This window comes from Cygnus olor, chromosome 3, assembly GCF_009769625.2.
Source record: "Cygnus olor isolate bCygOlo1 chromosome 3, bCygOlo1.pri.v2, whole genome shotgun sequence".
NCBI classification, from domain to species: Eukaryota; Metazoa; Chordata; class Aves; order Anseriformes; family Anatidae; genus Cygnus; species Cygnus olor.
The window spans coordinates 119386229-119409329 of record NC_049171.1 but is presented as its reverse complement, the minus strand read 5'-3'; the positions used below and the strand labels follow the sequence as shown (position 1 = coordinate 119409329).

At 43.4% G+C, this 23101-nt stretch overlaps 1 protein-coding gene across 2 annotated transcripts in view; it reads left to right on the top strand.

Annotated features, from left to right (window-relative positions):
• Positions 1-9007: 9007 nt before the first annotated feature.
• SPTBN1 (spectrin beta, non-erythrocytic 1) overlaps positions 9008-23101 on the top strand; it is a 134773-nt gene continuing 120679 nt past the window's right edge. Inside the window, exon 1 of one of the 2 annotated variants that reach the window (XM_040554231.1) lies at positions 9008-9141. The gene's annotated coding sequence lies outside the window, so the exon portion shown is untranslated. Of the gene's footprint in view, positions 9142-9258; positions 9445-23101 lie in introns of those variants that run through there. The other variant, XM_040554234.1, reaches the window with a different exon arrangement.

Sequence of the window (23101 nt, the reverse complement as noted above, 5' to 3'; positions counted from 1 at the left end):
GAAAGACAAAATAGCCAACGACTACACAAAATGACTGTGTTTTTATGTTGTTTTCCTTTGTCATTACATTTAACCTTTTTTTTTTCTTTTATTTTGTACGTTATAAAAACATAACTGCTGTGTATAGAGATTTATATTCCAAGTGAAAAGTGCACACTGAATTCTTCCACCTTAATTGGAAAGATATAGATCACTTTCTCTGTTTTCACCATGGGCCTGATCCAAACCTCTAGGAAGAAAATGTCAACAGTCATTAGCTCGGGTCTGTGTGTCACAGACACTAGACTGACTTTTTGCATATGGTGGGAACAAAGAATTTTCCATTCTGTTATTTTCCTTTGTGAGAAGACATGCTGTATGTACCGGCTTAGTTTTTAAATTATTTATACAATTGTATCCTGACAAGCTACAACTTCCTCCAGTTTAAACATAGCTACTGTTTGTTTCTGTAGTGTTCAGCAATGTTTATAAGGTTGAGGAAGAACCATAATATAGTGTGGTATCCCCCCATTTATTTTCTCTGAAAATGTTTGGTCAGATTCTGATCTGAGTTACACCACTAAATCAATGGAGCTGCCTCATATCCCCCAGTGGGACTGAGTTTAAAATGGTTGCCAACAGTCTCTGTGCTAGGAGCAAGGCTGGGTAGTTACTCAACCTTGTTATAGGACTCTGCTAAGAAGGCTGGACACTATATGGGTATGCACGTTTTTAGCAAGACGTCTATCTGGCTTGGTATATTTTTTTAGAGATTCTTTTTATTTGAATTGCATAGGTTACAGTTCCTTGCACCACCAAAGCATGTGTTATAAGACCCACAGCTTTGGGTTTTGTTCAATATCATACCTAGCCCCTGGATCTAACCATTCTTGCATGATTAAAATCTCCTGAGATGGATCCAAGGATTGCGAATTCAGGCCCTTGTCATAGCAATATGTATTTTGAATAACTACGTAAATTTTCCAGTGACTTTCAGGCATTTTGGGGTAAAGTGCAATCACTAAGCTTTATCACCCTGTATATTTCATCTTGAAATTCTGGCATCAGACTCTTGTCATATATAAATGCCATTTTTCTATTCTAGGCTTCCATTTGCTAGAGATAATCGAACCACTGCAATGCATTGATTTGTAAAGTGCTTTGTGATATCTTGAGTGTGAAAGCAGATAAAATCAAATTCTGGTCTGTCAGCTGCTTAAAAAAGTTCATCTCTGTACGGAGAAAAACATTGTGCTGTCACCTGTTTTCAAGCTGATATCTTCCATTGGTAACACAAAAAGCTTTAAAAATGCTCAGGGGTTGGCAAAAACGTTATAGCCAGTCTTGGATGTGTAGGGTGTCTCCCTCCCATCACCTGTCCCACTTTTCAAATTTTCCTAATAGACATTTTGTTTTCTTCACAAGATTAAAAGCCTTTTATAAGAAACTGGATTGCCTGCAAAATCAGGAGACCTTTGGATTTTTTCATCAAATCCAAAGCTCAGTTTTGATCTAAAGGATCCCGTGTGGGTTTGGAACTGATTCTTATCCAGGACTAGAGAACAACAAGGTGTTTCCCAGACAAGTAAGAACAGGTGTGCTGAGAGCGTGCTTGTAGAGCTACTGCTCAGAGGGACAAAGTGGTGCATAACTTTTGACATGCAGATGATCCAATCTTATTAACATTTTCCCACTAATATCAACGGCTTCTAACAATAGCCTGGAAAACAAACAAACAAACAAACAAAAAACAACACATAACCTTGTAAGATAAGGTGAATACTCAGTTAACTGGAAATAAAGCTGTCTTCCAAGAGACAGAGTTCCTGGAGGGGAAGTATGCAAGAAGCATCACCTACTGCATAAGTTTTGGTTTTTTTTCTTCTGGTTTTTGTTTTTGTTTCTAGAGGATGAATATATTAAACAATAGCCTTCTAACTTGTCGTAGACTTTGGCAGTTTTGGTAGTATCATATACCTTGAAAGACAGGAATAAAGCATTGTGACCTCTGTCTGTCTATAAAGAAGATAAGAATTGGGAGTAAGAGCCAAAGAAATAGCCTGCAATTGAAGTTTAATTCTGCAAGTCAACATCCCACTCAGCCATCCACTAATTCTACTTTGTGATGAAGTTTCTAATGAATGGCTTGGGTCCTGGGGGTGTGGATGAACTGTTGATATCAGAACATTAGCAGATTTTAAAACTTCTTACCTTAGCTAGTGCGTTAATGAGTTGGAAGTTTTCCCTCAAACTGCAGGTAGGATTTGTGGCAGTTTGGTACACATACTCCTGTAGCAGTGACTGTTCAAGGAAATGGTGAAAATGGTTAAGTAAATTTTGTCAGGTACAGCCATGGAGGAGGAAGACTTAGCTTCATATCCCTTCTACAAAGGTCTAAATAGAGCTTTAGATTTTTTTTTTTCTCATGTGAAAAAAAATGTGCTTGGACCTTGAATTCAAGTGTATAGGAGTAAGTTTCAAAAAGATTTTTAAAATATCACAATAATAGGGTGGAAGCAATGTTTTGATGAAAAATGCTGCTCTGGAATAAGGAGCAAGAACATATGAATTATCAGTTTCACTTCTTTAGGTGAATTACCAGATTCACTACTTTGGATTTCATGCAAGTAACTATTTATAGGATGATCACTGAAGCTAGCTTCAGACTTCATTTATAAATAGATGAGCATACATTTTCCTTCTATGCCAGAATTTTCCAAACTGCAGTTTCATACTTTCCTTGTTCTGATGTGAACGTTGCTGGCAGTTTGTGGAAGAGTGACTGGGCATTGGTTGAGAGTTAATAAAATTGATTTCAGCAATAAGTTGGCTTCCCAGTTAGCAAATACTGCATGTCCAGTATATCAATTCCCCTTTCGAAAGTGATGAAGGAATTGGGGATTCCATTTGCCTGCACACAGACAAAATTCTGATGACAATTTTGAAAATGAGACTTTGGGCTTCTAAGATATTTAAATGTTTTTTTCTGCAGTTTGGAATTCAGTTGTTATGAAAGGATGGCTTAGGGCAAGTGTTGAAGAAACTGCAGTGCATGCCTTTAGCCACTGAAATCTGCTGTATTTGGTGTCTTTGACTTTTTTTGCCAGCTTCTTCCTGAATCAGAATCACATCACTAGAAGTGATTCTTATCCCCCAGACAGAGACTGATTAAGTTACACTTAAGCTCATCATTCTTGGTCTTCATTGCTGAAATTTCAAAATTAAGAAGGCAAATATTGTAGGCCAAGACATTTTTAGAGTTGTTCATGGAAGCAGGTGAGAGAGAGAGCTCTGCTAAATGATGCTGAAGCTTTTGGTCAGCTTAACTCACCGTTTCTCTTTTGATACGTGAGTGGAAACCTTGCTGCATTATCTACCTTCTAGTGCATGGGACTAATCCTCAAACTGCAGCACCACAAAGGATGTTCTGAAAGGGCAAGAAACTTACACCTGCTCAGAAGTGTTATATATTACATGTTCCTTATTAAATGTCTGACTTTTTCAGGAAACTTTTAGTTGGCAGTCAAATGTTTGCCTCCAATTTGTACGTGCAACCCTGTAACAGCTGTAAGTTTGCTAGCTAAGTACTGGCAGCAGGGTAGCCCTGGCAGTGCACAGCTCAAGTGTGTGACATGAGTGTTACTCTACTTTCCAAGGAGTTTTGTGCATCTGCCCTTGGGCCCCCACTGCTGCAGCTGAGCTATTACTGGTGATGAGTAACCAGGGTAAACCTACTTTGTTTCTGTCTGCACGGCTTCAAGCATACCTTTGACTGCAGTTGTAGACATTCTCCATGATGGGGTTTCTGCCATGTGGAGCCTGCAGGACATGCAAGTAGGTCCCAAGACACTTATTTTGTTTTTTAATGTACTGACTAGAACACAATGGAAATGTCTGCAAGGGATGTTGTGGTACGCTGGCCCCATGCCTCTCCCAGTTCTCACTAATGCTTCCTGTCCCTCCCCAGTGCTGCAGGCCCAGCACAAGGACTCCTGCCAGGACTCCTCCCGGATGCTGCAGATTGCTGTGATGCTGGCACAGAGAGCAGGAAGGCCACCTTTTCTTCACACTGTCAGCATTTCCACTGATGACTCTGGTGGCGTGGGAAGGAGACAGCAACTGGCTGAGGCTTCTGTAAGTGCCATACATTTAGTCATATTCCAGGGGTTGGTACGTTGGGTACATGGCAAAGTAGGCCCTAAGCTCAGTGGGAGATCATGGTAGAGAAAATGGCTAAAGGATCCTCTAGTCCAGAGGAGTGGAGAAGCTGGCAATGTCCATACCAGTAAACTGTTCAGGCCCAGCGTGTGGGTTTGCGCATTGGTACATGATCATCCAGGCTGTTTAATTGCTAGCACATTTCCTGGCACAGTTTTGGCTCATACCAATCAGCCCTGGCATAGTTTTGGGCAGCATTGCCTAGAAACTGTTCTCAAAAGTGGAATGAACAAAAGCAGTATGAAATGTGCCACACTGTTATTGCTGTGAGTTGTACTAGTGTTTTGGGGTTTCTTTATTCCTGCAAAATTGAGTTTTGGGCCTGGATATGACATGACACAGCTACTGTATTAGTCAGTGTGCTGTTTCCTAGCGATAGGCAAAAATCAGGTGTTTGGCTGATCTCATGTTCAGCATTCATCAAAGCTTTGTCCTACCTGTAGAGACCCTGCCTCTGTCATGCACATCTTTCTTACCCTGTGGTTAGGCGACTGCAGAATACCGTGCATGGAGAAGACCTGTAAGTATGTTTGTTTCCTGATGTGGAATTCCGGGCTCGTCTGGTTGTAGAGGGAAGGGGAACTGAGGGGTGAGGGTCTAACTCATCCTTCTTTGCAGTGACTGGCAGGAAACAGAAACGCATTTGTAAACAGATCACATGGAATGCATTGCTACAAGGTATTACTGAAGGTAAGGGTGTAGCACAGAGCTGAGTGTTCCTAAGCTGATAAGAAACAGCACTGTGAAGAAATGTTTGTGATGGAGAAGCTGTCATGCTTCTAAACAAGCTGTGCACACAGTGAAGAAGCTAAGATTTTATTTTTTCCTTTAGGCAGATAATTGTCCTTGCATTTTCCTTTCATGATCTTGGCCACGTCTGCTATGAGACAAAGCACTGGTCTAGGTTTGTGCCTTTGAGCTTCAGAGGGTGTTTAAAACTGGGCATTATGGGTGGAAGAGAGGTGTGTCTTGTGGGAATAACATCTCCCATCTCAGTCACACTGTGAACCTGTGTAACTGGAATTCAGTTAACACTTTGTTAATAACATCATGCTTTTCAGCTTAATGGTATAGCTGCGAAGCTTTTTTATTGCAGTATTCACTTCTTTGTGTGTACTTCTTCTGGCTTTTTGGAAATTGCTACCATCCTCAAGTAGATTTTTTCTAGTTTTACTATTGCCTTAACAATTACATTTTTTTTTAATACGTACTCTCGCTGCTTTGTTTCAATTTGGAAATACCTTCTTGCAGTTGCAGGTCACACAAAGATACAACTGAAATGCCCTAGATCCCGAAAATGTAAAACTCCAGGTGCTTTCATTTTGTTTAGAACACTTTACCAGGTTATTTAAACTACAATGTACTTTAAAATAATCATTTGGAGATTTTGGAATGTCTTTACCTTTACACACCTACATAGTGTTTTCCTCTCGGCGGAGGTGTAAATATGCATATGGATAAATTTCCACGGGATCAGGGTCTGACAGTATTATATATTAATTATATATTAATTATATATATTATATATAATTATATAATATATATAAATATTATATAAATATTATATAATTATTATATAATTATATATATTATATATATTAATTATAATATATATTAATATTATATACAGTCTGACAGAGCACAGTGGTGTAGTAGATTTTCAAAAGAGAAAAAGATTAAATATTTCTCCAGCTGTAAGACATCCATGGCTGCATGGACAAAATGTATGAGAGGAAAAATCTTCAGGCTTTCAAACCAAAGCTAACGACAAAGTAAAGGCAGAAAAGGAGTAACTTCGCATAACATTGCTTTGCTGACCCTTTCCAATTCATTTAACAACAGTTTCTAATATGGCCATTCATTCTACTCCTTTCAGTTTGATTAAAGGAAGTGGAATGTGGCCATCAGTGTGAACAGCTTGTTGTCTAACTGGGTTTACTTGCTGGTATTAGAAAGTGCTGGTATTGTAACTGATAAGTATCCCCAACTTAATTGTCACAAAATTGCAGGCTTTGGCATTCTAACCCTGCAAGCTGAAGGTTCATGCTGAAAATACTGACAAGTACTTGCTGTCATTTTTAAATGGAAATAACATCCTCTCTGTCAAACCTGGAGATGCTGATTTTGACTTTCACTGGTAAACATTTGTAGCTGCCCCATTCTTTACAAAACGTGGGCTTTTTAAAACGAAGAAAATGACTGTCAGTAACTGGGATAACTGGTTGGAGCCCATGATACCCCTGCTATTCTGGTTCCTGCTTGTTCATGCATTCATTTCTACCCAGTTATTTCCATGATAATCAATGACCCACCCTTCCTGAAGCTATGTGGGTTAAGACAGACAGAATCTTTAAATACACTGAATGTTCTTGCTCACTTCCATCTATTGCAATCTTTTTTCTTCCCTACTTGTGTGAGAGATATTAATAGTTGAGTAAAAGATGATTTTTTTTTTCTGATGTTTCTTAACATCCTACAGGGTGAATAATTTTACATTTATATATGTTATGCATACATCATTGGGTTCTCTTAATTCCTGTTAGTGATGGCTGAAGTAAAAGCTATATTTGTGCTGGATCAAAAATCTGTTGGGTTTTATTCTTCTGAGCCTGAAATGTGATACAGTACATATACTTAGGCACTTGCTAATTGTTCATAGTCAAATTATTCAGTTTTTTCCAAGAGTAAAGCTCTTGGTGGGCTAATGGAAATTCTGCTTTGTAAAATATTATGAGGTACAGTCCACATAATTCAGAAACAGTAGAATTTTCCATGTTACTTGGGCCAAATTTAGTGAACCTTTTGATTGGGAGCTGTCTATTAATCCTGTAGATATTCCAACCTGTTTCAGTACCACTGTCTAGCAGCATTCAGGAAGGCTTGGAAGAATTGTTTTCATTTATTTTTATTTTCTTTGTATGTGTAACTTCTTCAAGTATTTGAAGTGATTGACTTGTCCTTTGTTGTGGTAATGGCTAAGAAGGGTTTGCAACTGGAATTATTCTTGTTGTTAAGTGATTGAAGGCTCGCTCATGTTATGTTTTTAGTACCACCATTTGCATTACATAGAAGCAAGTATCTTCTAGTATTTACCTAGAAACCTCGATCATGGTCTCTGATGGTTCAAGATGTTGTAAAGAACACCAAAGTGGCCTGTTTTAGATGTTTTATAATTTAACGGTGCAGCTACGCAAGCTGACGGAGCTGATCTAACTGTTTGCTGCCACTTAAAGGGAAGGTCCTACTCCCTTCTTCCCCCCCAGTTCCTCTGATTTCCTCAGCCAGGTCACTGAGCCAGCGCAGAGCTGCTCTCTTCTCACCAAATTTGGCTACCACAACCAGAAGAGATCAGTGGGCCACCAGAACCAGTGCAAGAGAGGAGCAAGAAAAGGAGGAGGGGAACAGGGCTGTCCCTGGGCTGTTTTGTTTCCATCGCATCCCAAGAGTTGGACAGCAACCACCACAGACGACAGATATGGAAGTACCAGTTCTCGTCAAGCTCATAACTGTGGTCAAAATTCTTGTAGGTCTCGTGATGGTAGAACATTTGAAAGGAGTTTTCTGAGTAGGGAGCTTTTTCCAAGTTTGAAGGACTTGGGAGTGAGTGAAGGTGTGAGGTTTCTTGTCTCAGACCATGGGCAAGCCAAAGGTGGGAGCTGATGCTGGCTATGGGCAGGTGCAGGGACAGATGAAATTGTGACCCGTCAGTTCATGCCTGATCTGGGAAGCGAGGCTAGTTCCAAATGGCAGGTGAGGAGAACGAACTGGTAGCAGCATTTGGAGTGAGTCCAGGCAGGCAAGGCTGTATCTGTGAAGGATACTGGAGCGTTGTAGCTGCAGCTGGGAAGTGAGGTGACAAGAATCCAGGTGAGAGCACTGGCCTCCTGGCTGGGAAGGAGGGACGGGGTCCTAGGCCTGGGCTGGACAAAAAGAAAGGGGCAAAGAACAGCTAAGGAAGGTGTCCAGAGCAGAGACCAGAGTGACAAATAAGCTGGTGATATTGGCCTGCTTGGTTATGGGTTGGGAGCCCTCTCTTCTTTGCATTTGAACTACTGGCTTGCTATCCTTGAAGTGCCAAAAGGACAGAGAAAGAATTTGGGTAGGGTGAGCTTAGAAATAGAGGGGTAGATCACAGAGAGAGCGCTTCTGAATCCGCCTGTTATGTGTTGGGTTTTGCGGGCCCAGTTCATCTCATGATAGTACTGGAGGAACGACGGATGGACCAACGGTGGCTTGGTGTTCTTGCCTTTTTCTTTTAAGGATGGTAAACACTTGTGCAAAACTGTGTGAGCAGGGAGGGGCTGGGGAGTGAGACAAGGAGACAGGGAGCAGGCCTGGGGGTGTTAGGGCAGCGTGGGGCACGGAGGGAAGGTGCGTGGTGTGCCGGCAGCTGGCCAGCCAGGCGGGCAGCATCCTGCCCGCAGCGGGGCCGCCAGGTTGGGCTGGGGCCTGAGGCTGCGGCGGGGGGGGGGGCACACCCGGGACGGGGTGTGCCCGGGGCTGACAGCAGCGGGGAGCAGCACCGGAGGAAATGGATGCTGGGGTCGAGCCAACATTGTCTGCGCGATAGGCGAGGATGTGACGGGAGGAGGGGCGCGGAGCGAGCGAACGGGGGCAGGAGAGGGGGCGGGGGGCAGGAGAGGCGGCGGGCGGGCGGGCGGGCAGGGCCGGGCCGGGCCGCTCTGCAGCGAGGGGCCGCGGGGAGGCGGCCGGGGCTGCGCTGGGCTGGGCGCGGGGCGAGGCGAGGCCGCGGCACCGCCACCACCACCACCACCACCAGACCCGCCGCCGACAGCCCCCGCTCCAGGCAGCCGCCGCCCCGCCCCGGGCCCGCCCCTCTCCGCGGCCGGGCGCAGCGCAGCGCAGCAGCGCCGGGGGCTGCGGGAGCCGCCGCCCGCTGCAGCCAGCGGGGAGAAGCCGCCGCCACCCGGGCAGCGCGCACAGGTAGGGCCGGCTCCCGCAGCCCCGCCGCAGCCTCACCCCCTCCGTCCCCCGCCGCCTCCTCCTCCTCGTCCGCCGGGCCCGGCGCGGAGCCGCCCGCCCGCCCCGCTCCGCCCTGCGGAGGCCCCGGCCTCTCCCCGGGGGCCGCGGCCGCCGCCCCTGCCCTCCCCTCCCCTGCTCTGCCGTCCCCTCCCCGCCGGTGCCGCGCAGCCGCACGCCCCGCCGCGGTGCGGAGAGCCGCGGGAGCGCCGCGGGAGCGCCGCGGCTCGGGAGCGCTGCTGCTGGTGCTGGGCTGTCCCCCCCGAGGTAGGGCTCCTCTCCTGCGCTGGCCTGGGCGGGAGAGCAGCGGGGCGGGGGCCGGGGCCGCTGCGGGGCTTTGTATGCGCGAGTGGGGGCGATGCCCCCGCGGTGCCGTTCACCTTCAGCAGCACTGGGGCTGCTGCTGTGACTGTCCCCATCCCCTGCATGCAGCACCCTTCCGCACTTTTACCTTCCAGTGAGGGCACAGTCGACGGGCATGATGCATGGCCCCGATTTCATTATTCTGTAGATAGCCCTTGCAATTTGATGGATATAGGCCTGCTTTAACAACAAAAAAAAAACATGGCAGGCTTCTGCTAGATAGTGTGGGACTGCAGCAGCTCTGAAAAATCCTTGCTCATAGCACTGGGGGCTGACCTTTAATTTAGCTATCCCTCTTTTAAGAACGATTCTTCTACTGTCCAAGTGCATGAGCCAAAAACAGAGTAAGCAATTCAATTTGTAATTTTGATGTTTTTGGTTATAAAATGGTTATAAAATTTTGGTTATAAAATGGCATTTGTGTTTAAAGAAGGTAAGGACTTGTATTTCTAGACTGTACCTACGCACCATCATTCTTAGGTATAAAACCTAATGCTTGAATGCTCGATATCAGAAGCAAGATCGCTGTAAGAGGAAATGAACATAAACTGCCGAGATCTGGAGCATTCAGTACAGCCTTCGGCCCTTATTGACGGGGTAGAAATATCATGAAACCTGCTTACTGAACTGTGTAGCCAGTTTAGAAAAAAATAAATGTTACTCATTCAGCCCTGGGAAAAGACATCTTGGGGAACAATGCTCCCAAGCTGCAGGATTATAGAGGCCGGTCTTGTCAGGTAATTTATTCAGAGAGATATCAGCCGTGTGAAGACGTCAGGGGAGTTTGTGACTCCTCAGGCCATTGCAGAAAATCTCATCTCGCATGTACTCAGAAGCCTCTGGAGAGAGAGAGGAGGTGAAAATGGCATGGGAGAAAGAAAGAGCCAGGGTGGGTGTGATGGCAGCTAGGTGCAATTCCTGAAGCAGTGTTATTTCCCGTTGCCATTGGATGTTCTCCACGAAGCCCTTTCTCGGTGAAACAGCAATGGCTGTTGTGATGCCTGCATGACTTAGCAGTGGCTGTAGGGCTCTGGGGAGTGGGTGGGCTAGCTGGCTGGCTAATGTGACACAACCAGCGCTGAACAAATAAAATGGGTAGGGAACGTTTTGTTGCTTCACATAGTAGCATAAGCTTGGTACTGAAAAAGAGGGCAGGTTTTAGACGAGTAGCCCCTTTTGCGTTTTTCTGTAATGTAGATTAAGTGCGGTAAATGATTAAAAAAAAAAAACAGAATGCAGCATTTTTGTGTGAAATAGGGGCTTGCAGCAGTTTTTGTGGCAAAAAGCTTTACAAATGCTGTTTCATCCCTGTCGTGGCATGAATCCTACAGCTCTGGGGATTATTGTGTGTTACTGAACTCTGCCTGCACACAAGTGGAGCAGAGAGGGGGCAAAGCACTCATGCTACATGTATGGAGACCTGAACACTGCTCTCCATCTTTCGAACAGCCCTTTTATGTAGGCGTACCAAGCCATTTCATAAAAGATGTTTTGTTTTTCCTTCAACATATATAAAATTTAATCAGTTAAACCTCCTTTATTGGATGGATTTATTTTTAATGTGCATCAGTTACAGGATTTAATATTTGTAGTTGGATTACTTGTAAAATAAGCAATGCATTTCACTTGTGAGGAGTGCAGGGGCGTATTTTGTGGAACGCAGATGAGGTGGCCTATTTATGCAGATGTCTAAGGCTCATTGCAAAGGGTATCTAGACAGTTAATCTCTATAGGTACCAAAATTCCTTAGTCATCTGATCTGGGCATACGTTAAAAACCAATACAATAGTTTATCATTGCCCATTACCCATGAGTCAGCTCCAAATCCAGGCTGGCATCTCTGGCCAGAGGCCTCCTGCTCGCTCTTTCACATCTCTAGGAAAACCTTTGTAAAATGCCGTGTGCTGGCTGCGGGAGCTGCATGGCCTGAACCAGTGTGAGGAGCCAGCAGCAGCACCTTGGATCTTTCTGACTGTCAGTTAAACGAAGAGGCTGTGAAATAGAGCAATGAAAGTTAATTTCTGTGGTGTGTGATGCACACCATGTAGTGGAAACTTGGGACGAGAGCAGGCTGGTGCTCCATGACCGAAGCTGTGCAGAGCCATATAGGGCTTTTCTGAAACACGAGCTAGTGCTGTGGGCTTGCTCCTGTTCCCAACTGATGAAGCTGGGGCGTTTGCCAGTACATTGGTCCCTTACCTCTGCATGAGCTCATGGCAACTTGCCCAAGTCAAACCAGAGGGAATCTAGCCCAGAGATATAAAACGTGAAAGTCTAGTTGTCCTCTCTGGCTTTCTTGTGTGTTTATGACTTAGAAATCATCTCGTGTCTGATTGTTATCACCAAGTAACACTTGCATGGTGAAGCAAGTGTCGGAGCTGAAACGTGTGTACCGTCAAATGGCACCGAGGTATAATCAGTGTTCTGCAAGGAGACTGCATTGAAGACTGATTTCCCCAGTGCTGTTTTTTTTTCCCACATGTGGTTTTCATTTGTCAGATTTTTATTATTATTCTTAAAATGATCTGTTGTGAATTTGTTTTTCTAATGAACGTGAGTACAATGTTGCAGCAACTACAGCTGGACCTTTCAAGGCTTTGCCTTCCTCTAATGAAAAAACGGTTACAGAGATACTGCGTGGAAGGCTTTTTATTTATGCTTAGTAGATCTCATCTTATTTAACAGCTTTAACAGAGTGATACAGATTAATTCTGTGTATTTAAGCAGTCAGCTTTTTTTCCTAGTATGTCCAGCTTTATTTCTTTTTCATCTATTGTTTAATTCCAGATACAGTTCTTACTGTCTATTTATCATTAAAAAGCTTGGCTTTGCATGGGAAGAACTTTCCTATGTATTGTTGCTTGATGGTTGAGTTCAAAACAGATTTTATAGTTCAGAAAGATGGCAAGGGAGGGTAGGTTTGCATCTGCAAGCATTATTTCTACTTGCAGTAAAAATATATGTCATTAAGTAAAGATAAACACCCATCTCTAACCTTTGTGCTCAGGAATGGAAACATCTTCGTGTGGCCAAGGACAAATTAAGGTTGAGGAGTATCTTGAACTATTGTTTTTCAGCACCATTCTCTGCCTCTTCTCTGAAATATTTTTTTCATGTTGAACAATGAAAATTTGCGGATGTTCTTAGTTTTTCATGCTTTTCTGCTTTCTTCTTGCTTTTCTCTATATTTTTGTACACACATATTTCTTTCAAGCAGGGTATTTTTTAGACACATCAAGAATCTCTTTGACAAGTCACTGCTTCCACTAGAGAAATGTGTTATGCTGTTGTGCAGTCATTTTTATTTCACAATCTTTTGAATGTGCTAAGCATTAGAACTTCAAAAAGAAATGGTATGTCAGTTTGATTTATTCAGCAACCTTCTCGCATGAAGAGGGCAGCAAGAACCAAACAGAAGAGACGCTCAGCATGAAAATCTTGTGCCAACAGATGCTAACACACACCTGTTAAGAGACTACGAATAGACGAGCAGGCCATACCAGTCATGCCGTTGGAACAGGAGAGGTGTGTCATTAATACTCTGCTCAGAGATCTAAAAATATACTGCTGTGAATCTGTTCACAGGTAAATGTTCCAAATTAAGTAGCTTTTCTCTTTACTGGAGTTCAAAACATATGCTGTTCGTTTCTTTGGAAGAAGTGGCCAGATCCTGAAGCTACACCTGCTGAGCAATTGGCCTATCATCTGTGAAATGTATTCAGAGATGTTCTTGGATTGAGTCTCCTGTTCTTGCTCATATATCCACAGCTGTACATAACAAGAAAACATTTCTGCTCTGGTAAAGTCATACTGCTTGGAGCTACTATATGTGTAACAATATGAAACAGGAATGCTTTTGCAAGTAATTGCAGAGGCTGTGGACTTGCCATTGAATAAGACGTGCAGAGAAGAATTTGCAAAGTGTCGTGATTTCTTTGTTTGTTCTTCTTGTTTGAAACGGGAAAAAAAATTTAAAAAATGAAGGAATAGGAATTGGCCGACAGCTCCGTTACATTGTTAGAGTAGCCACCAGGTTTGGTTTTATGAATCATGACTCAGCATGGTTGTGAGAGGGTGGAGCCATCCCTGAGACTGCTTCAGTCAGGGGTGGGCTCTGCAAACGGGCTATAGGAGGGGCTATATGTGATATATTGATAGATTGTGAAGATTCATAGTTGCATATGTATTTAAAAAGGTTTAATTTGGCTGTCATCATATGATGGAAGATGTAATCAGAGATGAAGATATGTAGACCTACTGCAAACAAAACGAATTTTTATTTATTGCTTCATTGCCCACATGATTGGATAACACACAGGTTAATCTATTGGAAGGAGCCAACTTAATGAATGAAGTGCTCATGCTTCGTGTGTTCAGTTCCACTACAGAAAGTGGCTGAATGGCTGTGATCCGTCCTAGCCTTACTCCCTATGAATTAGACACTTTATTTCTGGCTTTTAAAGTTTTCATTCAGCTTTCTTAAAACGCAGCTTCATGTTAAGATGATGGCCACGCTAGCAACTTGTGATCCAGGACTCGGGGTGGGTGCCTGCGAAGGTCAGGAAAGCTCCTGTCCTGTCCTGCCCCGCCCCAGCCCGGGGCTTTGCAGAGTGTCATTTTCAGCTTTCCACTTGCTCGGAGGCGCTGGCGGCAGTGAGCTGCTGCGAGGTGCTCAGAGGGGACGCGGCGGCTCCCTGTGGCAGCCTGGCCCCAGCGCTGTAAGGTTACACTGATTGCTGAATTTGATATTGGGCAGACATTTCTCCCAGGCCAGACAGATTGGCATCTCTGGGAGGGCTTTCACCTCCAGTGTGGGATTCAGCTCCCAGTAGTCTTCTGGTCCCAAGTACATGGTCAAGGTCTTCTACAAGGTGCTGTGGAGACTTCTTGCTGTCAAGCAGTGATTTGGAACTGCTTGCATTTTTGGTAATTGTAAGTTACTGCTATCTGATCCTGAATTAATTTTGTCTTTCTGTTGGTTGATTTATTATAGAATGGCATGGAGTGACTTGCTTTTGGTTCTTCCCGTGTCATGATGAAAGGGAGCCTTGTGTCTGTAAGAAAGAGCAAGAAAGCTGCCCGTGTATGTTGTGGCATAGGGTGCTGGAAGTGGTGGCTGGCTGGGAAGGTCTGGAGCCTGCTTTACAACGGAGCTCATTTGTGGTTACTGCAGTAACGCAGAGCAGATAATTCAGTTCTGTGCAATATGACCAAATGCTTATTTTTTCTACTCATTGAATGAATTTTGTTTAGCGCCTAGACACCACAAATGCTCCAGCTAATTACAGCAAGTAGCTCCTCTAGTTTTTAGCTTAGAAGAGAAAGGGTGCTGCCTGCTATATCTAAATTACCCTACTGGAGATAAGTTTATTTTAACACCTACAGGTTTTAGTTTGGGCATCTGAGTTTGGAAATGTTAACTTCTGTCTAAACTAATTATGAGGTTTTCTTCCCAAGGGCCTTCACTGACTTTTCTCTTAGTAAACAAATATTTAATTAAAGTGTTTAAGGGTGATCTATAGGCAGCCTCTGCAGATGGAAAGCTTTGCACCGGTGGGTAGCTCGTGCCTCCAGGATGCTAATGGCATATACGTTTATAGCAACACTGGAATGCAGTATGGAGCTAATAATTCTAGTCTGCTTGGAGAAAGCAGTTTTTGCCTCATACTACCAAATTACTGGCTTCTGTGCTTTTCGAAAGGTGCCTTGGGCCTAAATCTGCCTATGGAAGTCAGTGGGCGTCCTGATCCAGGAGAATCAGCCAGTAGAGCACCCTTTGTTTAACCCTGTGGTGTGCAGGGTACCAGCAAGGAAGTCAGGAATGCTAGGGATTTTATTTCCCACTCTGCCACTTCAGTTACACAAAACGGGAAAGCAAGGGAGTTTGGCAGCATACGCTAGTTTGGGGTACCCATTGTTCAGCAGGAGGAAGCCTGAACTTTCAAAGAGGTTCCACACCTCTTGAGATTTCAATGGTCATTTGTTCAGCCTGACTGAGAGATGATTCCTTGGGAAAAAAAGGTTTTGAACTACTATGCTGCAGTTTCCCTTAAGAAAACATGTATTCCTTGTTCAAAAATTCTGTAGAGTCAATATGTAATAAGGATAACTTGAGTTACTTTTGTAAATTAGTGGTACTTTGTACTTCTTCCTAGCCTAGTTATTTTAACATTCGCTTTATTTTTGTAACTTTAAATATTGTGATATTTTTCTGCATATAGGACTATGAATAATTTCCTACTTTCACAATAGTCAAAAGTGAATGGATTAACTGCTGAATTTTTTTGTTACTTATAGAATAACATACTTTCTATTGCAATTTTGAATGTCTTTAGGAGGCCAAATCCTAAATCTGTTTTAAAAAAAAATTCTGGTTGACTTTGGTTGACTGGTTTGCACCAGTTGAAAATCTGTCTTGCAGCCTCTTAAGTTTTGACAAAAACAAACAATGGAGCCTGTTGTATTTTACTCCCTTCTATGTTTTTGGCATCACAGAAGCTTTTCCTGATTGTTTTTCTCATCTGAAGGCTGATTGTACTGAGTGACCTCTTGCTAGTAAAGGGTGGGCCACTTTATGTGGGAAAGTCTTAGTCAATGTGTCTGGGAGATAAGTGGGCCTGCATCCCAACAAGTGCTGTGCATTAAATGCCGGAATGTGCTGGGGATCTGCCAGGAGATTGGAAGCAGGACTATGCGACAAGCGCGAATGCAGTCACACTCTCCTTAAAATAGTACTCTGGATAACAGGAGATCTGGAAAGTTATCACTTACCTCATTTTAGCACAAATTCTTTCCTAAAAATGGATTATAGACTGAGGGTTCAGGGGGATTTTTTTTTGTTATATATATTCTGTTTACATCTTAGGGCTGTTGTGGTCTCTCGCAAGTCTTTAACCAAAGGCAGGCTAGGAATGCAGGTACGAACGAAAAAGCTGTATTGAAACCATAGAAGTGAAGCCCAAACCCCTCAGTCCCAGCTTAGGGACTCAGCTGTTACCCAAATGAGAAAGGAGACCAGTTTGTGTCTAGTTGAGCTTAGCAGCAGCAGCTTCAAGTTAGTCTTGAACTGTCTGGAAGTGTGAAGACAGTGAGAGATCAGTGCAGTGGCCTCAGACATGCCTCAGCTGGCTGTCGGTAACGGGATTTTGGTACAAGATGATGTGTGCAAGTAATCAGTGTTTGGATATTAAAAGTGGTGGTTTACCACCGCAGACCGTATATGGTTTTGTTTAAGGGCAAAAATAAGCAAATTTGACTTACATCCATTTGTCAAATTTGTCGACGGAAGAATCTGATCGTGCGGCTTTAGTCATTGGCATAAGCCATTTAAAGTTAAAACCTGTGATGCCTAAATTAGTTTCTTACGGGAAGAGAGTGAGTTAGCTTCTAAATGGGATAACATGAGGAAAGTGCGGGGGCCAGGGCTGGTCATTTGGAGCAAGGTTGTAATGTACTGAGTCAGCAGGTGGTTGTGTTCAGCCCGGTGGTAATCTGCTGTAGGAAAGTATGGACTGAAAGAACTGTTCCCTGGATGTGCGAGCGCATTGCTGCAGGGACCTTGGCAAGGAGCTTGGTAAAAGGAAAAACAAAAGTGGAAATGTTTGGGAATAACGAGATTCAGAGAAGAAAGTGTGCACTACTGTAAGCCGTGACCTTCCAGTGTGTGCAGTTTTCAGGACTAGCAGCGTGTTGTACTTTTAAAAAGGCAAAGGGATTACCTCATTTGTGGAAAAACACCCGTCAGCCTTTGATCTGCTCTGGAAGCCTGGGATCAGTTTAGCTCTTGAAGACCACAAGATGTGACTGCCTTCATGTCTGTACCACAGCTGAAATCTCTGGCCCTAGGTACTAGGCTGGCACGGCCTGTGCTCAGAGCAGAGCAGGTTCGTGTCCCCTCTGCGGCAGCCCTTGGGCTTCTGAGGGCTGGGGGCTCCCTTTGTGTAGCAGCAGCTGCAAGGCTGCCTAAGTTGTGCTGGTTTGCCGTGTGTTGGAAAAGGAAGGCTGCCATTCCGGCTCATGGCAATGTGGGGCACAGGATATGCTCCAAGAGTTGTTTTGGGGGAGGATGTGGAGTACCAGATACACTGCTCTGCACCATGGGGGGATTCCCTGACCCTAGCTGGCCCAGTAAGCCAGCTTTACAGCTTTGCATCACTGGAGTGCGTAAAGTAGCTTTATTGCTGGTCAGGATCAGGCTCCAAGGAGTGATGCTTGCATAAAACGCAAGTGAAAAAGGTAAATAAAGTAAAAAAAAAAAAAAAAAATCTATGTTGAGCTTCACTGAGATTTCTTTTCAATCATTTATATCTTTTCATTATTTCTACATATTAACAGGCATAAAAATTTACAAAAATTGCATGATTTAAATAAGAGATGTGAAAAATGGGTAATAATACATTCAACTGCCATGGGGACCGGAAAGATGATGGAAGAAAGTTATTTTTAGAGATCTATTTCTGTTGTAAGCTAGACAAACAAGAATAAGATGACTTCAAGGTAAATTAAAGATATATCACAATGATATAAATATATATGACCCAGACACGTAGTAAAGTAACTGCAGTTAAGTTACTCTCTGCCAGATCAGTAATGAAACCTCAACTGCATTCTTCATTTTGCGTAGTGATGAGAGACCTCCTATGTTCTTTTTGTAATACTCTGATTTTTCTTTCTCTGCTGTGCTTAAAAATGAGGGATTTGGATCCTCACTTGTGCCAAGTTACATAGCTCCATCCCAGCATGTAAAGCTGTGCTGGTTTACATCGTCACAGTCTATAGCTCAAGGTTTTAAATCATCTTCATATAAAAATATGCAGAGTAACATGTCTGGGATCATGATACATTGCTCATTTCTATTTCTGAACCACATTAGAAATACAAGGATTGTCAGAAGCATGAAAAAATACCAAAGTGTCAGTAAATAACTCCAGGAGTCAGGGCTGATGATACCCTCTTTCTGGGCAGGTGTGAGTGACAGGAACGCACAGCTCTTATCTGTGTTTCTAGTCTAAGTAATCCTAGTTGGGTAGTAAATCCTGAGTGAGATTATGCTGCTGGAGTGTGTGTAACAAAGATCAGCATTTAGATAATCGGTAGGGGTATAGCGGGATCTGGAGATGTTGTTTAGGTTTTATTGGTGATAGGCTGAGGTAAACCAGAAGTTTGATTGCTTTAACTAGGATCATCTTCTAAACAAGTGGAACACTGCGGAGCCCTAATGATGATGGGGTTGCTGAAGGAGAGCTGACAGGTGAGGGCCACATGGCCATACCAGCGATAGGAGGAGCACTGAGTTGGCGGAGGGCACGCCAGCCATTTTAGAGATGTTTCTACAGCTGTTGCTGACAAGCAGAAAATAATGTGAATCACTTGGAATTGCCGCGGCACAGTGAGCTGCGAGAGTTCAGAGAGTCACAGAGTTCCTGGCATTCCTGGTGTGGGGCAGCGGACTTCCACGTCACCTTAGGGGCAGTTTGCAGAGCAGCGTGTTCCCCTGGTTCAGGGGGCCTTTCACTGCAGCATGGCTGTTGTCATTTTTAACTTCAGCTTGTCATAAGCTGTGGCAGGACGCCAAAGAGGCATGGAAGAGCATTGGGCCCAAAATTAACTTTTGCATTCTAATAGATGGGTACCTATAGCATTCATACCATTAAAAGTTTTAGGCATATCTGATACAAGTACCTCTCCTTTCTAATTTTTAGTAGCTTGACTATCACTTTATGCTCTAACAAGAGCTAGGAGGGCATACAAATACGTAAAAAAAGAAAAACGTAACTTTGTGTTTGTAATGCTCTATTCTGTGCATTGATAAAAAACATTGCTGTTTTAAAAGACTCAAGTTCTTGATGGTAATGAATGCTGAAAAGTGGTCACTATGCAGGCAGCATGACTGCTTTATCAGAGGGGAATTACCAAATTGCATTCCAAGCATGTTATTAAGGGATTATATAGATGGGCGATTCACCCTTGGGTTAACTGTCCTGAAACTATGATTCTGCTTATAATTTGTATAAATAACTATTATGCACCTATTACTATAATAACAAACCACATTTTGAATTTCCTTTTTGCCTCCCAGTGGTTCACATGCTGGTCAGAAGCACTAACAGTATAAACTTAATAGGTCTTGAGGGAACGTGTGTGTTGGTACTAGGTGTAGTTCTTGTGTGTTTCTCTCTGCAGCTTGTGTACATGGGCCCAGCTTGGCAGGTTTTTTTCTCTAAATTGACCTTACTGTATGGTAGTAGACAGAAATGTTTTGCATATTGTTTCTTCCCTTGAGTATGTTGATAAAATTACAAAAAAGCTTCCCATTTTTATTATTAGGAACAAGAAATTCTTGTTCCTTTTAAAAATCTGTTCATCTTGTTTTTGATGTTCGTTAACTACTGCCTGGAGAACACTGGTATTTCTCTTCAGAGTGCTAGACTTTTTTGTGCATTCAAGCTGGAGGGCACAGTAGCACAGAACACCTTTGGGAAGTGCTGAGGGGTGTATGCTGAAACCGAAGTGACCCTGCTCTTAACACTTTCAGATCTGCTGGCTTTCAGATGCAAGTGCCACGAAAAAAATGCACTATTCACTTTCGTTCTTTGGGCAGTGTAGAGTTCTTCAGTCAAGACTTTAGTGTGTATTAAAAAACAGAGGCTGGATACCTATTGTCTTTTGCTTCTAAATGCCAATGTTCTTTATGCTGATGCATGGTGCTTGAATATTGCACCTGAGGAAGTTGTTCCCAGAATCACTTGGCAAATGCTGGGTCACTGCTCTGCGAGGTGAGTGGGCAGAATCGTCGCCTTCAGAAGATCTGCCTGTGACCTGCCAGAGACATCGCCCTGCTCCTGGGGTGGTGGTTTCTGAATCAGGGCATGTGCTGGGTTTGGGAGGCTCCAGCGCTTTGATTGGAGTTACAGTTGCATGTTGTGATGTTTCGAGCACTACAAATGCGGGGTCTCAGCGGAAGAAAGCGTCTGAACTCCTCCTTGGCAGGAATCTGTGTTCAAAATATCTGCTGTTAACTCTTACAGCTGAAAAATGCTCTGCTTCTAATATTGCTTTCAAAAGGTGTGATCTTAGAGGCTAGGCAAACCCAGTGTCTAAACTTGTTGTGGCCTCTTCTTAATAATAATACTGTGAAATAATTGTGTTAACAGTCTGTCCTGCTTCTGTGGTGCTGACACTGCAGCAGGCGCAACCCACTTGGTCATTCTATGGGCATTTGTAAGGACTTTTGAGCCAATTTCCAGAAGCAACTTGTTTGGGGAAATGGTGTGGCTTTCCTGTTAGGGTGGCTAGCACTGGTTATGAGATAGTTGCTAGTGGACCCAGGTCTGTTTGAATTCTTCAGAAATGAAGAGTTCCCCTTGGCCTGTCAGTGCTGAGATATTTCACTCTGTGGCCTGAACATGAGTTTCTGATGTTGGCAGTCTGATAGCCATGCAGCCTAGCCTTACTGGACGCTCCAGGAATATAATGGGATTGATCTGAATGGTCAATAGCATAATTAGTTTTAGCATCATGTTTGACAGCATTTTGTTAAAGTTGTGTCTTCTGCAGGGGGTGGGTGGGGAAACACACACAAGCAAAAAACTTTCCTGGCTTCTTCCTGAGTTACTGGTTTCAGAATGTAGACTACAGGCTGTCTGTAAAATGTCAACAAAAAGGGGGAGGAATCTTTGTAATTTGAGTATCATAGCAGAAAGAAACCAAACAACCTAAAAGAAACCCCCCCAAACCCCAAACCAAACAAAAAGATAAACCAGAAACGTGGCTGGGGGGATTTTTATACAAGCCTATAGTTAATTTTAGCTGTGGGTGGTTGTCATTGTCTGTTTGTTGTTGTCTTTTTTTTTTTTTTTTTTTTTAAATTTCAAGGACTGCTAAGGCATGAGCAAGAAAGGTGCTGTTGTCCCACCTAGTCACACTGCAGTGTGTGCCTGCCTCCAAGCCCTGTTTTTAGCTGTAGCCTGAGGTAACATCTGGTCAGTTCTAGCAGCTGGATCTGTTGAGAAGCTGGTGTAGTTACTAATTTTATGCTTTGCTGCATGGTGGTTTCTGCTGGAGACTATGATAAATCTCTGCAGCTCCATGCAGAATCCAAAATGACCTGGAAAGTGTAAGCCCTGTGCACAAAACTGACTGTGTCATAGTCTCTTCTGTGATTGCCTCTCACTCTGTTGTGGTACCATTATTGTAAGTCATCTGTAAAGTCAGCATATTGCTGAAAATAGGGAATTCCTTTTGCAGTTGCTATCACAATTCCAATATTTAAACATTAGCCCTTCTCTACAACACTTGAAGTAGCTGTAAATAGAGAAAACATTTCATTAGTCTTGCCAGAAAAGCTAAATACTCAGCATGTCAAAGGTTCACTCCCAAGGCTGGAGCTATGTAGGAGTTGAACCAAGGCGTCTTCACCCCTGTTTCTTCAAGTCTAATCTGTTGTTATTGTTGAACAGAGAGTACAAGTGAGTGGGAGAAAGAAAGAAGCAGAAAATGGCTCAAGAGAAAGTGAAGACCATCTAAAATCAAATAGGGGGAAACAATGGACCAGAAGGAATGTGAGAGGAAAGGATGAATTTAAAAAAAAAATAAAAAAATATCCATTCACGAAACCTCATCAGGACAAGAATCTGAGCTCCGTCAGGGTGCGAGCGGGTGCCTAACAGTGACGTACGTTGTACAGAGCGCCGGTTAGGTGACAGGGAGTGTAAGCCCTGCCTTTCCTCACTAGGGCCTGTGGGTTCATCTCTGTCTGGTTATGGCAGGAGGACTGAATATTGCAGCAAGCCACTAATTGCCTTTTGGGAGGCCGCTGACAAGAGTGGGTGCTATCTGAATGATTGTGCTTGGTAGGAAGATCAAGGGCTTGGCAAATAGCAATGTGTGCAGCGAGTGCTGACATCCTCAGAATGCACCAATGAAAGGTGCTTAGTTTTTCTTCCACCATGTTGCTGGGCATTAACTAATGTAAAATTTAGTAATAAAAATACTATTTCAGCAAAATAACTTCCTTAAACTTGCTGTCAACAAGAGATGTATTGGAGAAGAGAATTTCCTCTAGGAGAAAGCAGAGAAGGAACAACCAGAAAAGACCATTGTGTATTTAATGGGGGGAAAATGTCTTGTGGCTTGAATATCATCTTAATGATACTATGAGGCATGGAAGGGAACCAAACAATGCATACCTTTTATCATGGAAATGGAGTCAAGAAAGGCTTTCAATAAACACTGTCTAGTCAAAATGAACGGCTGAATTGTCATCTGCTATACAAGAAAATCTAACTTGCCCATGTAATCCTTTTGATGTAGGTGAGCAATGAGAGGACTGTTCTAATTGCTTTTGAAATTCCATATGAAGAGAAATCCTTTTTCCATTCCATTTTCTAGCTTGGCTTTTATGTGTAGGGAAGAGACTGGCAATCATCCTCTGTTTACCTAGTTACCTTCCATTCAACCAGTTGCACTGCGTTGGAAGCCACTCTGACGGTCAGCCCGGTTGCTTGGCATTGCAGGGTGCAGTCCTGCGAGAGAAGACTGGAGCAGGACCTCTCCCTGCAGC